The sequence below is a fragment of the Vanellus vanellus genome (assembly GCF_965231255.1).
Source record: "Vanellus vanellus genome assembly, chromosome: 1".
Classification (NCBI taxonomy): domain Eukaryota; kingdom Metazoa; phylum Chordata; class Aves; order Charadriiformes; family Charadriidae; genus Vanellus; species Vanellus vanellus.
In genome coordinates this window covers 176,867,373-176,884,347 of record NC_138905.1, presented here as the reverse complement: position 1 = coordinate 176,884,347, position 16,975 = coordinate 176,867,373, and the positions used below count along the sequence as shown (strand labels likewise).

General features: G+C 42.9%; 1 protein-coding gene across 1 annotated transcript in view; it reads right to left on the bottom strand.

Moving 5' to 3' along the window:
* The window catches only part of KLF12 (KLF transcription factor 12), a gene marked incomplete at its 3' end in the record, with an annotated part of 254,203 nt that overhangs the window by 162,392 nt on the left and 74,836 nt on the right, over positions 1-16,975 (bottom strand). The window lies entirely within an intron of this gene.

Sequence of the window (16,975 nt, the reverse complement as noted above, 5' to 3'; positions counted from 1 at the left end):
CTCAGAGGTCAGACCAGGTCGCTCAGGGTTATGTCCAGTCAGGTCTTAACAACCCTTGAAGGATGGGAATGACACAAAATCTCTGGGCAACCTGCTCAGCTGGGAGACAGCCCCCATGGAGGAAAAAAGGGGTTTTCCTCACATTCAGCCTGAACCTCTCCTGTTTTCAATGCATTGTCTCTCATTCTCCTACCACATACGGCTATAAACTGATCAAGACCCCCCTGAGCCCACACATACTGCCAGCTTTTGCCCATCCAACCTACTGCAACTCAGACACAAGAACATTGTTGGAGACACTGCTGAAAGCCTTGCAGAAGCTGAGGTGAATGTTGTTCACTTCTCTCCCCTCAACCGCTATTCCAGTCACTTTACACTGCAGATGGCAATCAGATGGGTCATGCATGCTTTATCCTGGGTGAATCCATGCTGACTGTTCCCAGTTGCCATCTCCTCCTTCCTGGTGCCCAGAATTCTGTTCCCAGAGGACTCACTTTATGACTTTTTCCATGGACCAAAAGGAGGCTGACTGGTCTGCAGTGCGCCAGATCACCCTTCTGGACTTCCCTGAAGAGCAGTGCACCATTTGTTTTCTTCTAGTAATCAGGGATCTCCCATGGTCTGCAGCACCTTTCTAGCATGGTAGAAAAGAGTGCCACAAGGACATTGGCCAGCTCGCTCAGCACCTATGGATGCAGTCAGGTGAGTCCCATGGGCTTGTGTGGGTTGAGTCCTCTCAGGTAATCCCTGGGACTTGGTCCTCCTTTGTGACTGGTGGTTCTGCTCCTTGAACCTTGTCTGTAAGCACAGAGGTCTGTGAGAAAGTGACGCAAATGAATGCTGAGGCAGAGAAGGCAATGGAGTACCTCGGCCCTACCAGCGTTCACTGTCAATAATCCACCTACCCCATTAAGTCACCAATTCACATTTTCCTTGTCCAGCCTTTTACTGCTGATGTAGGGATAGTAGCTCTTGTTGTTGTCTTTGGTATTTTCTGCAAGTCTGAACCCCAGCTGAGCTTTGGCTTTCTTGACATCATCCCTGCATGCCTGCATGGAATTTCTGTGTTCATCCTCTGTAGCCTGTTTCTGCTTCCACCTCCTGCTACATGCTGCCGTTTTGCACTGGAAACCGTGGGTTTTGCACTGGAAGCCATGACTTCCCCACGTGGTGAAGCTGGTCTCCTGACAAGCCCACTTGTCTGGTGAGCTGGAAATTGGTTAAAAAGCAATTGGACTCTTCTACAGATTTGTTTACCAAGAGCTATCAAGCATAAAAATACATATACAACCTCTGGCTATGGAAGTATTTGTGCCCTAGATATTTTGCAAATGTGGAAGATGTATGGGGGCAATATCATTGCTCACACACGACCTTGCTACATCCTTTCCCTAAGCATCTGTTACTGACTGTTGTTAGAGGAAGGCAGACAGTCCTTTGCTCTGACAGAAAATGGCCACGTTTATATTCCTATGTCTTTTCTTTAAGTATAATACATGCCAAAAACATGAAAGTTAAATCACAGGATTCCAGTCTCAAGACTCACACTCAAGAATGAACTGACATTCTTCTGCCAAGTACCTGGTACGGATCACTGCCAAAAAGTGATCCACCTTAAGCTAGGTGGGCCACTGTGTCTTCTTTTGCAGCATTTCACTACCTCTTACCAGAGGTAAATGAGATGGTCGGCCCACGGCATCTACAGTTTAGCACGGTCTCCAAATTATTCCTTCAGAGCCCTCTTCTTTTGTTTCCCTCAGTCATTACTCGATTGCTGAAAATGCAGCAATACGGTCTTGTCCATGCGTACCGCCATCCCTGCGTGATTTCATAAATGGTAAAAACCACACCAAACGATAGTGTCTGGCAAAGCACCAGAACATTGCAAGTTATTGCTATTCTCAATAAAATATATATAAGTATTACACCAAGCTATACAATAAAACCATGCATTCCTACCTACTGTTGAATTCTACCTCGCATCAGAGGTGCCCTATGCAAAAGCATTGGACAGAACGGTGTGAGACTGCTAAATGTGCCCCTGCTGTGCCTTTAAAACCTCATTAGTGTTCTTTAAGTCAGTGCACCTGATTATACATCACACAGCAGGAAGATCTAACAAAGTATTTTTATTTGTATTATCTTTTTATAACCTAGCATCACACTCCCATTAAAAATGTATAGTGACCTTACCCGTGTCAAGGCTTTCAAGAAATAATGCACTGAGATAATTGGTTGTTTGGCATCATACGTAGCCTTTATAGTGTGTGTCAAGCCCTGAGTCATAGTAATATATTTAACGTTTCTCATTAAGACATAATAAGAAATTGTGCCTGTATAAATCACATATTTATTCCCAACACGTGGCTTAGTTACACTGTGTAAAATGATGAAAATGATTTCCTGTCCACACTAGCAATGTCTCACATAGAATAAAATGCTTTTATTAGATTTACTTTGCACCACAAGAACTGGATGGGTTAAGCTGCTCATATTTTTAAGCAATGATTTCTGCACAAGCATAGAGTGTTATGTGTACTGCATCTTTCTGAGAGATCTGGACCACTAACATTAATAATGTGACAAACTGCCTCCATCATCATTCTGGATGCTGAAATTCAATAAACATTACTAAAATATTCTAACCACTAGAATCACAGCCACAGTGGTTTCAAGAGCAGTGTTTATCAGACACTGAATGATGCTGGACACAAATCTGGGGAGTAATTTCCTCAATCAATGTAGATGATTCACAAGAATGCTTTTTATGTTGAAAACTCATGTCAAGTCACCAGTTCACACATAAAATATAAAAGAATTCTAAAAATTCTTTCAGGAAAATATCCCTTTTCTTAAAAATCATTCCTCACAGGACCTCAGCTTAAAGAATCTATGTCAGGTACCCAGCTTGTGTTTTGTGATGAAAAGCTATGTCATGTTGGTGCTGTTTCTTCAGAAAAATATCTTGAGCTCAGCACAATTAACTCAGAGCCTCAATCCAACTTTTGTATGTGTGTGTATGCCTTATATATGTGGACATATACTTTATTATTGTCTGAAGACATTAACAAATTCTAATTTTCAAGAATAATAGAAAAAAAGCACAAAAATTCTGTCATCTCTTTGGTGCCAGGAATAATAAATTATTCACTCTTAAGTGAAAATTGTGAAAGTCTATCATCATTTATTCTTAAGTTTAAAAGAGTCTCCAAAACATTCAGGTAGATTTTTTGGGGTTGTTTTTGCTGTTTTGCTTGTTTGTTTTTAAAGTAATGACAACTCTCTGTGAGTGGCCACTTACCTGAAAAATGACAGAGCTCTGAATTTATTTTCAACCTTAAAGAATACTCGCAAGATCAAATCATTATGTTTATTATTCTAAGCCACAAAACTAAGTATTAACCTGAAAACACAAAAACTGGGAAGGAAAAAAAAAAAAAGTCATACTGCTGATCAACTGTGAGGAACTACTAGACTAATTCAAGAGATCACTGTTAATGCTGTTATATCTAATCACCAAGCCTTGTAGAACCCTACTCAGGCAAAGCAAGCCTTGTAAAATAGGTTAAATCCTTCACATTTTTACCATCATCAGCTGCCATACAACTGCTCTAGGGTCAGATGTAAAGGTTTATGCCTGGATTGAATAATTTTTGTTGAAATGTTGCAAGGCAGATACTAGTTAAGTACTTCACATGCTCATCATGTTGATGGCCTACAAAGAAGTTAGCAGCAAGTGATCATGCAAGGAGAAATCTTGGCTGGCTACCTGGAATGTCCCCCAGGGTTCAAAGCAGTCCAAGCCAATACGGGATGGAAATGCCCAGCTTCACTCCTCACTAGCAAGGAATACGGGTTCATCATTGTAAGCATTCTTGAGCTGCCGTCTCAGAAAGAAGTGAAGGAGGCAGACACTTCCACGCTACGACAACTCAACAAGCAGTAGATGCTTACTCTTTTCTCCCTTTAAAACTTGTAAAGTTTTCCAACTGAAAGCTTTGGGATTTTTAACTAAACGAACATCAATTTAAAAAAACAACCACTGCCATGCTAGCCAGCACTTAGGTCCCTTTACAAATGCAATGTTCTCTCAACAACACATGGAAAAACACTTTTTTTCTGACTTACTAGATACACATGTAGGCAAAGACTTTTAGGTCACTCATGTTTGGATTAGAAATGAGGGACACCCCTCTGAGATGAATGTACCTGAATCCCAAAGTAGAGGAGCTGCGGAGAAGAAGGGCGTGAGGAAGCTGTCGTAACTAGGAGGCTCCTTTGGACACCATGACTCTTCAGGATCCTCTCGGGTGTCCTTAAGGTCTGATGCTACATAGTCCGTCAGAAAGTCTGGAGGTTCAAGTGAACTTTTCCCATCGCCTGCCTTGCTCATATCTTATTTAGGATTTTAGCGTTGTTTGGGGAACAGTTACAGCCACTTTAAATCACATTTGCCTGGTGTGATCTTTTATTTATTTACTCTAAAGACTGCCATGTGGGAGAGTTCGGAGTCGCTGTGGTGGAAGAATTTCCATGTTTTAAAACACTTTCTGATGAAAACAACTCCTTTTGGCCTTATAAACATTCCTCAGTCTCTGGTCCCACCAGGCAGCAATATGGACCAACCCCAGCACATACAGCAAATGAGGTACTACTTTGGTGCCCTCCTTTGCATACTGCAGTCACTGTTACGGATATACACATATGACTAGACAAAAATGGCTTACTAGAATCACAGAATCGTTATGGTTGGAAGGGACCTTTAATATCATCAAGTACAACCGTTAACCTAGCCCTGTCAAGTTGCCAGTAAAGCATGTCCCTCAGGACTATATCTACCCGTTTTTTAAATATCTCCAGGGATGGCAACTCAACCACTTCCCTGGGTAGCCTGTTCCAATGCTGGACAACCATTTCTATGAAGAACTTTTTCCTTATATCCAATCTAACACCCCACCCCACCCCCCACCCCCCGGTGCAACTTGAGGCCATTTTCTCTTATCTTATTGCTTGTTACTTGGGAGAAGAAACTGACCCCCACCTTCCAATAACCTCCTTTCAGGTAGTTGTAGAGAGCAATAGGGTCTCCCCGAGTTTTCTTTCCTCCAGGCTAAACAACTCCAGTTCCCTCAGCCACTCCTCATAAGACTTGTGCTCTAGACCCTTCAACAACTTTGTTGCCCTTCTCTGAACACACTTCAATACCTCTATGTCTTTCTTGTAGTGAGGGGCCCAAAACTGAAGACAGAATTCAAGGTGTGGCCTCACCAGTGAAGAGTACAGGGGGACAACCACTTCCCTAGTCCTGCTGGCCACACTATTCCTGATACAGGCCAGGATGCTGTTGGCCTTCTTGGCCACCTGGGCACGCTGCTGGCTCATATTCAGACAGCTGTCCACCAACACCCCCAGGTCCTTTTCTGTCAGGCAGCTTTCCAGCCACTCTTCCCCAAGCCCGTAGTGCTGCATGAGGCTGTTGTGACCCAAGTGCAGGACCCGGCACTTGGCCTTGTTGAACCTCATACCGTTGGCCTCGGCCCATTAATCCAGCCTGTCCAGATCCCTCTGTAGGGCCATCCTACCCTCAAGCCAGTCAACACTCCCGCCCAACTTGGTGTCATCTGCAAACTTACTGAGTGTGCACTCTATCGCCTCGTCCAGACCATTGATAAAGATATTAAACAGAACTGGCCCCAATACTGAGCCCTGTGGAACGTCACTTGTGACTGGCTGCCAACTGAATTTAACTCCATACACCACCACCCTTTGGGCCCAGCCATTGAAAAACCCAGCCAGGGAAAAAAACTGGTTAAAAGAAAAATCTAACTTTGTACATCAACTGGTAAATAACCCGTATCCAGAGTAAATTTGACAGAACTAACCCCAGCCTGCATCTTGGAATTGAGTGGAGCACAGCATATTTAGTAGATCGACTAGGTATTGTCCATCACTACTGAAATCACTGTACATATTTTAATTTTCTTCATGAACAAAAGCAGAAACTAACCCTGCTCATGGAATGCTACGTTCATGAAATTATCCCTTTTTTCCAATAGCATGGTTTTGTACTAGGCAAATCATAGAATCACAGAATCATAGAATTGCTGAGGTTGGAAGGGACCTTTAAGATCATCAAGTCCAACCATTAACCTACCCTGACAAAACCCACTTCTAAACCATGTCCCTAAGTACCACATCTACCCTTTTTTTAAACACCTCCAGGGATGGCGAACCCACCACCTCCCTGGGCAGCCTATTCCAATGTTTAATAACCCTTTCAGTGAAAAAGTGTTTCCTAATATTCAATCTAAACATCCCCTGACATAACTTAAACCCATTTCCTCTTGTCCTATCACTCGTCACAAGGGAGAAGAGGTCAGCCCCCACCTCTCTACAACCTCCTTTCAGGTAGTTGTAGAGGGTGATAAGGTCTCCCCTCAGCCTCCTCTTCTCCATGCTAAACAACCCCAGTTCCCTCAGTCGTTCCTCATAAGATTTGTCCTCCAGACCCCTCACCAGCTTTGTTGCCCTTCTCTGGACACGCACCAACACCTCAGTGTCCTTCTTGTAGTGAGGGGCCCAAAACTGAACGCAGTATTTGAGGTGGGGTCTCACCAGTGCTGAGTACAGGGGGATGATCACTTCCCTAGTCTTGCTCACCACACCATTCCTGATGCAGGCCAGGATGCTGTTGGCCTTCTTGGCCACCTGGGCACACTGCTGGCTCATATTCAGCTGGCTGTCCACCAACACCCCCAGGTCCTTTTCTGCCAGGCAGCTTTCAAGCCACTCCACCCCAAGCCCATAGTGCTGCATGGGGTTGTTGTGACCCAAGTGCAGGACCCAGCACGTGGCCTTGTTGAACCTCATACCGTTGGCCTCGGCCTATCGGTCCAGTCTGTCCAGATGCCTCTGCAGAGCCAACCTACCCTCAAGCAGATCAACACGCCTATGTTTCTGTGCAGAACTGCATGATGAATTACTTGCCCAGACTTTTCAAAAAGAAGTAGCAATTGACATCAGGTTAATACAAAAGGATTCTTAAGCTGCATATAGCTCAAAAAAACCCCAGAAACTAAGGACATCGTTTACTCTTTTGGAAACCTGCTATACCCAACAGTAAATCTTTCCCTTAAGGGAAAAGTGGTAAGTAGCCTTGATCATAACAAACTGTTGCTACAGATCAAAGAGTAATGGCACATTTATATTCAGAGTAAAGTAATAGCTAAACTCTTGCTTGAAGCCAAATACACGGCTGAGAAGCACACAATACGAGTTGGGTGTTGTTATTACCATCTACATTTAACTACTCTACTTTTCCAGTGTTTCTTTGGCCATTTTCTGTGCTGAAAAGATATCAACAGCTGAGGTAGAAAAAAAACACCCACATCAACCAAAGTGGGTGAACTGGTTTGAGTAAATTAAAGCCTGAAACCTCTTAATCTTAATAGTAAAACTTCTTTCCAACATACACCCACTTGGAAATTATGAAGGTTCTAAAACTTTTGAAATTACTATTATTACCACTATAGAAATAAATAGTAGGTGAGCTCGGTTTACAAATGCTTTCCATATATTTAAATACATAGCAGTTAGGATAATTACCCAGCCCCTTACAAGCCTCTTTTATTAAGCCATGAATTATCAGCAGATAGTATACTTTTACTGCGTAAAAGCCATATTTTCACAGAGATGCATGTTGCTTGCCATTCCCAAAGAGCTTTAAAAGTCCTGAGTAAGACAGTATGATAGTTAAAGGCATCCAGATCATTCAAAAGAAAGGTTTGGCTCCTTGTACATGAATAGCCAGGATATTATGAACTCTCTGGCTCTCTTTCTGCATATAAAAAAAGATTATCCTTGCTTTCTGCAGAGATTATTAAGGCAATTCACTTGTTTTACATTCTGCGATAAAATAAACTCCACTGTCATGCCGCCTGGAGCTCCTGTATCTCATCCATTATGTAAATCTCCAAAGAGTAGTTCAGCAAACATCATCTCAGTTCCACTGCACTTAATAAGACGACCTACGCATCTAAGTTAATTTTCATCTTCCTAAGACCAACAGAAACTCCTGACTTCTTAATTTACAAGAGAGATTCTCACTGTCATATCTCTTCACAACCACCAAAGCCCAAGCTCATATAGTTTTAAATGAGACGCAGACTTAACTCCAAATGTTTGGGGCTTGCACCATCTCGTTTAAAACCAGGAAAATAAAGCCAAGGAAAAAATAGTGTTTTGAATCTTACTATTTCTAGGACATCTTTTTTTTGTTGTTTTGGGTTGGGTTGGATTTTTTTTCCTAATACAAAGAGTGAAACATTTCTATGTTACTCAGGAATTTAGGCAGAAACGCAGAACATGTTTACCTATAATGTTTGAAAACCAAGGCTTTTGTTTTTACTTGAGCTATGCCCACATGTCCATCACAGCTGACTGTAGCAATCACAGCTGTAGCAGACTGCTATCAAACTGAACTGAAACAGCAACAAAAAACCCTAAGTAAGTAGCAAAGTTCAAAAGAAGGTGACATCCTCAAAGGAGAAAACTTGCCCTCTCCTGGCTCATCACTGAACCTCTGCACAAGAAAGACTGAACGAATCACCAGGAGTACACATGAAGCGCCATGTGGGAAGCGTAAGAGCAGGTCAAGATTTAGATTAATACCTGGAGCTTATTTGCTCTTTTAGACACGTCCTTGGGTATATGAAATACTGTATCCAGTGGAATCATTATTCAGGTCTGTTAGCAGTGGATATCAATACTAAAATAACTGCCTTCTCCTTACATGCTAGCTACTGAGTTCTAACATGTTCTTCTATGCCTTCACATGGGAAGTGACAAATTGCCATTGTTTGACACTATTCTCTCCATGGCATGTCAAAAATACTAAAATCCAAATGCATTTATTCGTAGCACTAAATGTTTCTTGTCAGATATTTAGGAAAAGGAAAACAGGAAAGCGTATGTAGTATTTCAATTTCTCGTTCAACGTATCTTAATCAGCAGCGCTGTGCAGGCTAAGAACCATGGGTTTTTCCCTTCTCATTGAAAAGTAACGATTAACTCTAAAATGCAGTTAGCTGTGCTGCTTCATGATACTGAAAATTAATACCTCCCACAAACAGAAGTATCCTTTTTCTCCATGCGAACACTTACATCCTGGTAACTAATGACCAGAAACGGGTCATTAGGAAACAAGCAGAAGTTGTAAGTCCTGTAAATCTCTGGTTTAAATTTGTTTCATTTGATGGATCATGCCCAACAGAACCGAACAGTATTCAGCTTCTTGGAAACCGAAAACCTGAGAGTATGAATTTAAACATCTTTCTCCCCATTAGGTGCTTTGGAAACTTGTGTCATACTTCTGAAAATACACACATCAAAATGGTCTTGTCAAACAGCTTTGAAATTAAATGCTTTGTGCTTCCCTCTCTAGAGTAGTATAAATTTAGTCATTATTAGAATTAGTATAATTGTTCTCTAAGTGCTCTAGGAATAAAAGGTGAAATGAGCTTGGTGACTGCTCTTTCATTCCCATGAGAACGTGCCGCAGCAGAGAAGTCAGGTTGCAAGAGCAGGGATGCTCAAGGGATGCTTTGAAAACCCAAGGGCTGGAGAACTAGTCCAGCAAAGTGGAGTCTGCTGTGTTCACCGTAACTTGCAGGCAGAGGGGATGTCTGTTCTTACAGGGAGGATATAGAAACCCCATGGGAAGAACTGCCCTCTGGAGATGCCTACTGCTGTCTGTTGACTCATGGAAGATGGAAGACTTCAGCAAAATGACTGAAGTTGAAAGCAGCAGATCCAGGCCTTTGAGAGCTAGCTCCCTAGACTCTGTCCTGTCACTTACCTCACCAGGGGTATCAAGGCTGAAAGAGGAACTGGAGAAGCTGGTTCAAAACCACCACTAAACAAAGAGGGACGGGGCACGGTCTCAACTGGGAGGTCCCTGAGCATCTACCCAGCAGAACCATGAGTCTGCATCTCCCTCAGCAAGCAGCGCTGTGCAACAGGAGGGGATCTTCTCAGTTGTGCTGAAGATGTCCACAGCCTATGTCTTTCAACAGCCCATGAGAAATCAGAACATGTTAGCTAAGCTTTTGAAGCATGCTTCCCAGGTTGGTTTCTTCCAAAAGCCACCTGGCTTGCGCAACCCAAGGCCACACTACAAGGCGAACCGAAGCACGCCGGCCCAGGACATTCATGGAAGCATTTCCTGATTTAAGCTAAAGCAGTAATAGACTCTGCTCGTTTCCCAGCTCTGGTCTGGGCTGCTTCCTCCAAAACCAAAACCAGCCTGAGGACTTGAGAGACTGATCATTCCAGGCTTTTTTAGTAACGGTGTGGACAAACCTCTACCACTGGTCCTATCAAGCCCTCCAAGCCTTCCTCGTCACACCCCAGCACGTGTACTCACATCAGAGCCCACAACACTCAATTGATACTTTCATGCTATGTAAACACCACGCTGATAGGCCTCCAATTATCTCCAACAAATACAATAACCAGCAAGAGGAGCACTGCAAAGGTATGAGAGGAAACCCAAACTCTCAAAGGCAGTAGCACACCTGCAGCAGGCACAGCATGGAGGGAGTTTATCCCAGCCGGTGGGCATGCAAGGGACCTGGCATCACTCGTACCACGGCCACAATCTGCTCCCTGAAGTGGATGCCATCAGCAAGGCAGATATGGCAGGTCTTACATTTAGGCTTGGCAGTCCTGAGATACTAAGCACAGCTGCAGCCAGAACTGAGGAAATGCTGCCGTCAAAATTTCTCACCTAGATCTTCAGGTTGCTTCCATCATTTTATATCACATAGTCTACAACATGCATTTTGGAGACTACAGCAGCAACATCCATTTCTATTCCTCCCGAGAAGCAGGAACTCTGCTCGTAGCGCATCTCCTCTCCCTCCCAGCACAGGAACACCGACATATCACGCATTTCAAATACCAGAAATGAGAACCAAGGGCATCTGTGGCTGCATTATAAGGCAATTTGTCATTTTATGCTCACAGGCTGGTTTTTGCTATCTCTTTTCTCAGCTCTGGCTAAACTTTTCAATGGGCTGGGTTTTTGTTTTTCACTCCCAAAATGAATTTAAAAAAAAGAAACAAAGAAAAAACCCTAAAACACAAAAAAACACCCAAACTTTAAAAACCAATCCAATACTTACAGGAGGACACTCATCACAGGAAGAGTTTAAGCTCTGTATGACTTAAATTAATCAAAGTTAAGTAATCACGCACCAAGCTTTACAATCAACAGCAGTAAGTAATACAAATGAGAGATGTTAACACATTCACTAACTAAAACATTAAGGACATACATATTAACTTTGGAAAGTAGTTTAACAGACACTCTGCTGCACCGAGTTATGTCAATAGATGCTGAAGAAGATCCTTAAACACGGCTTTTATGTACATTCACAATTACTAACCACAAGACTCATCATCACAACTGATCTAGGCAACACCAGCAAGGTCTAGCTTTGCTGTAAATGGCATTTAGTAATTTAAACGACATGCCCTGTGAAAAGAACTCTGGTATTAGAAATATACGCCATTTCGGTCACATTTTATCAATTCTAGGCTAATTACTCTCCCGTGAGACAGACAATGTGGGCCTCCTTCCTCCCCCACACATCTTCTCACACGAAGGTTGCTGCCATGCTTTTTTTATGAAATCCTCAATTCTTCCTGCTTCAAAAAAATGCCTAATAAATATGATTTTAATTCAAGAACTACCATGAAGTCAATGCACCTGAAACATCCCAGAGCAGCTCCAAGCTGAGCAGAAATCCGTGCAGCCACCGGGATGCAAACCCTGCACACTGCTGCTGAGCCAGAGACACTTCTGATTTTTAGCAAAGCCTCTTGGGCAGCTCTGTGCTGACTACTTGAAAATATAACCTTATTTATTATATATAAAGGTCTCTTTATTTATTGATTTTAAAGCAAAGCCTGAGGCTTTTGGAGTAGACCAGACTTTGAGAGGGAAAGTCTAACCCACTTCTGTGCCTACTTCCATCACTTTTCTGAAGTTCGAGGGCGCAGAAAGACCACAGCTACCTTCAGCCACTAAAATAACACCTCTAAAGTATACTGTATTTTTGATATATGAAACTTAAAAGGAACAATTACGAACCTCCATAGACGTCTGCCCCCTGATCCACACTGGAGAAACAAAATAGAAGGACAAAGCCCCCCAAATCATAATCCAACTTGATTTAAACAAGGTCAGATCACAAGTCAAGCACTAAATATGACTTGGCCCTAACTCCGATGAACTGATTTTGTGTGTGTGTGTGTGTGTGCGCGCGTGTGCTTTGGATACCCGCCCCAAGCCAGCTGCTGAACAGCACTATGTAAACACACCAAAATAGTTGGGAAATGAATGGAATGGAGCCAAGACCTGGGACCCATAAGCAAGAAACCAATTAGGCTCCGAAAGCAACTGCCCAGCAGAAATGAAGAAAGAAGAGGTGTAGAACAAGCTCTGTGCTGCTGTTCGTAAGGAAAGCCTAATAGGAACACTGAAGTCTTCCCAGAAATCATTCATTAATTTTACAAAGGCAAAGGGAAAAGGAACAAGGTCATATGCAACGCAAACGCATCAAGCTGAAGGGGTTCATTGCAGGCACCTGAAATGCCTTCTTCTCCTTGCAAAAGAACAGTGTTGGAAACGCCCCCAGCAATTTTTCAGCCATGGGGATCAGTTCCAAGTCCACCTCACCCCACTCCCAGCTGGGCTCAGCCAGCGGCGAGAGAACCGGGGGGGCTACACCGCTCCCCATCCACAGTCCTCCAGCAGCCCGTCAGCCACACCAGCACCCGATGGGAAAGGATGAGAGGAAGAGACAGCACAGGATGCGGCAGAAACAGAAAAATGAAAGAAAATCTCTGCTGCTCCTGCCTTTCCTGAATATAAGGTTTGGGAAAAAGTTCTCCTCCCTCTCCAGAGTTTCAGCATAAGTTTTACACTTTTAAGTGACAGTTAAGTAAAAGCAGATCTGTCCTATGAATATGACTGGGCTCCAGACAACGAACCGCCTGCTATTTATTTCCACTGTGAAATATTCATTAAATATCAACCACCAATCAACTGTTAAGGGACCCGTCTTGATAAATGCTAGACAACAGATGAAACCAAAAGAACTTCACAGTCTCCCTGCCTTGCTGAATGGGGCCATCAGTCATTTTTAAGTGGTCGTTTGTTTCATTGTTTTATCCAAGATATTTATAATCATAATGAATTGAGACAAAACGCCAAACTACAGCCTCTTTGCATGAGAGTAATCTAAACTGAAAAGCACATGACAGAAAGGATAGATTGACGGCCAGTGCAAAATAACTCCCTTGAGATTAACATATTTTATCCTGTTGATGTTTCCAGTCATAATTATACTCTAAGAATCCACTGAATGATGTTAGATGTGAGAGACTACTTAAGAGCAGACATTTTCCTTCTAGGAAAACTGCATTTGTTTGTAATAGATATGGAAGGGACAGCTGATGACAAAAACCAAACATACCACCACACTGCTACTAATATTCTGACTACGCAACCAAACCAGAAAACTTCCTTGAAACACCCTCAAACACATTAAAAAAAAAAAAATCATTTCTATCATGACTAGACTTTAAAATAATGAAAAAAGTAAAAACTGAACGTCCAGTGAGTCCAAACTCCATTCAAAACCAGGGTAGATCCAAAGTTAGATGAGATGGCTCCAGGAACTTGTCCGGCCTGCACTGGAGCATGGGGTTGCTCCTCCCCAGGTACAGGACTTTCCCCTCTGCTGGACTCAATGCGGTCACTGCCAGCCCATTTCTCCAGCCTGTCGAGGTCGCCCTGGACGGCAGCCCTGCCCTCACTGCATCAGCTGGGTACCATTGCGCAGCACCGCGCACGTAGCCAGCAGCTCAGAGGACCTGCATGCTCCTACACCCTGCTCCGCACAGGAGTCAGGGGAGGTGAGGCAAGGGTACATCAGAGGTTGGGAGACTCCTGAGATGGGATGAGCTCTGGAGAGCTCAGGAAACACCCCCTTGTATTGAGTCCCTCCCTCTAAATAGCCGAGCCAAAGTTTGGTCTTGTTTTTTTTTGTTTGGTTTGGTTTGGGTTTTTTGTAGTTTGTTGGCTTGGTTTTTTTTTTTTTTTTTTTTTTTTTTTTAAAGAGGACCTACAGGTTAAATTTGTGAGACAGCAGTACTTCTTGGGTCTACTACATAGACCTCTTTAGAAAATAAGCAGTTATCCTCTTTAGAAAATAAGCAGTCATCTCCTAACACCACTGAATTCAATACAACTTTGTGTTGTTTATCATTTTTTGAGCATTAAATAACTTAGAACATCATTAAGCCTGATCAAATGAACTGCCCAGTAGTATTTCTGCAGGCTGTCCGTGAAACCACGGTGTGAGTGGGAGACTGTACCCAAGACCACTTGTTAAGTACAATGCAGACTTGCCTTTTCAATCTCAGCAATATCTTGTCCCCTTTAATGTCACTCTCTGACCCTCTTTCAGTTCTGCCCACTTCTTTGTGTTTTAAAGTCTTGATCTTTATTTTGCCCAGGACTTTTTGAGCAATAGTACCTCCCTGTCAGTTAGCCATTTCCTTACCCACTCCTATACTGGTCTCTCATCTCCATACATTCGCATTCAATCACTGTAGACTGAAAAACGTAAACTTTAAATGTCAGACTCAATAGAGAACTGAACTTATGGATTTAGTCACCATTATTATGGAAAATGTAGAAGCATCGTAAGCTGCTATGTTCAATATACATGTATGCCAACAGGTTTATTTTGCATATTTCTCATTTTTCGGGAAAAGATTCATCTGACCTTATTTCATGAGACAGAAGAATTTATGTTCATATTTCCTCCATTAGTTGCATATATACTTAGATGTCAGTTATTGATATCAAACCACATTTACATATATTATGATATGGTCTGAGGCAGACTAACCAAGACCTAAAATATAGCAATATAACATACAGATGATGCAACTCAAGTTCACGCCCCCAATGATATACCAACATACTCAACATTTTAGCAATGGAAGGCTTTCAAAACTTGGTTAGCAAAGCAGCAATAAAGTGAAAGGCTGAGGCAGGGTGCTGGGTGAAATCCAATCTCTTTCCTCTCAGAGCCAGAACTTTATCAACTGATCTTAACAGTGACCACAGAGGAGCCCTCTCCACCTCTATTGCTTAAGTTTTCTGGAATAAGTCTTCCCAGAAAAGGAATTTTTAGCCTCGGACTTTGAATTCCTCCACATAACCACATTTTTCTCTCGTTCGGCGATACGGTTTAATCATGGTACTTTCCCAATATAAAAGGTTAACAGCTGGATTCAGAGCCCTACGCTTGCAAAGACTGCCAAACAGAAAATGTGTAATGAAATAACTTAGTATCCCCTTCCTTATCTGCACATATTTTGTGCAGCTTCCCTATGATTACTGCGGGATGTCATCAGAAGGGCATGAGAGAGTGGAACTACGGCTTGACAAGAGGTCACCCTGTTCTCTTGTTCTTCCTTCCTTCTGCCATCACTCCGAGGTGAACCAGAAAGACGAAAGCAGAAAGAAGAACAGAGATACAGAGCTAGCAGTGCTGCCCCTCTCACACAACTACAGTCTTTCCTATGAAACTCGGGAAAAGGCCACGTGAGTCCAAGAGTCTTCTGCATTTGCCTGATCTGGAAGCCCTCCTTCCTCTGCGCAGACTCGTTATGACAGCCCCTCTCAAGGCTCTGACAAATCCTTAAAAGTTTTCTGCCCCGGTGTCACATCCCAAGCCAAATACCTAAGATGGTCCTCTAGCCAGGCCCAGTTTCTCCTCAATTCAATGCAAAACTTTACCACACTGTGGTAGTACTGCTCTGTGCTGTGTTCTAGATAGTATGAGGAGTCCACTCTAACATAACGATATCCAGAGACAGCTTGTAGATAATTAGGTTGGTCTTTGCACCCTCTCACACTGCCTACCAGTGAAGAGCCTCCCTGAGTTTGTACCTATAGGATTTTATCACTGGAGTTCTGGAAGATACAGGCAAGGTTTGGATGGTATCAGTTTTCACTCTACTATTCATGGTCAGGAGATCTGAACCGGCAAGTGTTCGCTCCCCCATGATGCGATCCCATCCCAGCTATGGACAACAGCCACTGACATGTCGGCAATCAAACCAAAGAGAAATTCCTTAAGACTGTGTGCACTGGTTCTAGCAGGCAACAACTGCTGGTGCATATCTGGACATATGGGTCCCTGATCCCATAGAGCAATTGTGTACATTCCTGCAGAGCTACTAATACCACTCGCTGTCTTTATCAGGGTTTAAATTTGGCTCCTGAAGGCTGGAGGTGTTTTCTGGGACCTGTGGTATATAAAGCAGATGGTCTATGGATGCTTCTGAACTAAACACTGTTTCTCTAGCTGATTTCAGGAGACTGGATCCGAGACACAGATCCCTCAAGTCTTACGTTGCTTGTGAATCCAGAGGTAGCCAGAATCAGCATGTGCACTACCTGTTGTAAACACTAAACAAGGCTAATAAATATGAGAAGGAATTAAAGTAAACTCACCTGTATCTAAATCAGCTGCTCGTAAACTGTAAAACTTCTTAACTATTAAAATACTGATATAACGAAAATTATCACGGAGATAAATAAGAATCTTTAGTAATCTTAGTAAACTACTTTGCTCACATGACCAGAATTATAGACTTAAGTTTCTGCAACTAACACTGTGCTGTTGGAAAACCTGGGGTTTTTTTTTGATTGTTCCTACTCCTGACTGGGATTCAGGGCCTGAAGAAAGCTCTCTAGGAAAGAGGCTTTCCACCGTAACATACCCCTCCTTGACCAGTAGAGTTTCCAGAGTGCCTTGTTCTGAGCTGCTGCATGATGGCATCCCGCTGGACCATGCGCTGTATCCCACTGCACCCTACACTGCATCCA